Genomic DNA, 1,669 nt, shown 5'->3' with positions numbered 1-1,669 from the left:
TGCCCGCCTCTATCCATCCCTTCCCTCCTCCCTCCCTCCCCTCCCAGGGCTTAGCAAAAAAGTCCCCTCTTGGAAATGCAAAGCAGGAGGGGCTGCCTAGGATCCTCTGCTTTTGGGCATTCGGAAGCTCCCCCAGGGACACCCCCCCTCCCCAGCATCTGGGTCTTGCCTTCTCTGGTGGGGAGGGATTTGGGAAGGATCTGCACCCCCTTCCCCCAAAGCAAAGGGGGGTTTACATGGAAGGATGGAGAAGAGGTCCTGGGAGAGGGGGGTCCCTCCTTTGCAAGGACCCCATTGATCGGAATTATTAAAGATGAGAGAGAGATAGAGAGAGAGGATGGGAGCAAGAGGGAAGAAATACATTAGAGGGATTGGACTGGAAAGACCGAGAAGAAAGAGTTTGGAGTCTTTTTCCCTTCCTGGGGGGGCTTCAGGGAGGTTTTTGGATTTTTAAGGGGAACTTCAGCTAAATGGGTTGCAAGACAATGACAACAGCTTCCTTGACGGACTTATCTCCACTGTCATGAACTCTTCCCTCTTTTCCTTTTGCTTTCCATTTCATGGAGCAGTAGTGCTCTTTTCCAGTGCCATTTCATGATGTGCCCAAGTCAGGACATACTCAGCTATTTTGTCTCCATGGCCCATTTGTTGGTCTTTTGGGCCATCCACAGTCTCTCCAGGCGGCGGCTGGTGGATCCAATGCCAGTGGGGCACTGGATCTGTTCCAGGTTTTACTTTCAGCTTTCAAAGAACTAACCAAGGCACTGGACATATTTTAGATGGAGATCAGAGGGAAAACCACACTTGGAGGAACCAACGCTTCCCAAACCAGTGACCGACGGCGGGCCACTTTCTCTCAGGCCCTGCAGAGATGGCCTCTGTCAAAGGCCAGCATCCTTTGAGAGTGACGACAGGAGCAGATGGCCAGGACAGATGGGAGGAAGCTGCATCCTTCCTCTAAATTACACAAATAAACACTGATTGAGTGATTAAAATTACAGCCCCATTTTGCAGTTTGGGCGAAAGTGCAAAAATGTTAAAGACAGACAGGGAATCTATTCCAGATTTTACTGCATGCGTCAAAGGTGTTTTCAGAGGTTGCAGGTCCTATTTGGGTGAGAGGCTTCAGCGCCACATTCCTTCGAAGCTCAGGTTGAAATCCAGGTATTGATCCCTAACTCCCAGATAGGTTCAGTGCCTTGGATAGCTCCATCAAACATAGGACTAAAACCTGGAGTGGACTCACTGCCCTATTGACATGGAATTCAGGAGCCATTGCTGGCTCATTGCAACAGACTCGCCGGACGAACCAGTTGGAACCTGCATCATTATCGCACAACTGCTTGGCTATGTGTTTCAAAGCTCAAAAGGCACCACATATATTACCACCGTGGAGCTCAACTTATGCAGCCATAATGCAAGGGTGGGCAACCGTGCAAGAAGTGGAGGCCACTTGGTGGGCCACATTCATGTATTTCAGCATGCTTGGAATGGTGCAATTTCATATTTCAGCATGCCTGAAATAGTGCAATTTTACATTTCGGCATACCTGAAGTGATATGTTGCAAAAAGAGCCGCTGTGTATTCCCCATTGTAAATGTGCACAATAAATGTAGGTATCTGACAAGAGCCATAGCTGTTTGTCATACAGCATTTAGTGCATGCTTTA

The sequence above is a fragment of the Sceloporus undulatus genome, chromosome 9 (assembly GCF_019175285.1).
Source record: "Sceloporus undulatus isolate JIND9_A2432 ecotype Alabama chromosome 9, SceUnd_v1.1, whole genome shotgun sequence".
In the NCBI taxonomy this organism is placed as follows: domain Eukaryota; kingdom Metazoa; phylum Chordata; class Lepidosauria; order Squamata; family Phrynosomatidae; genus Sceloporus; species Sceloporus undulatus.
The sequence above is the reverse complement of the archived record's forward strand: the minus strand, read 5'-3'. Positions refer to the sequence as shown.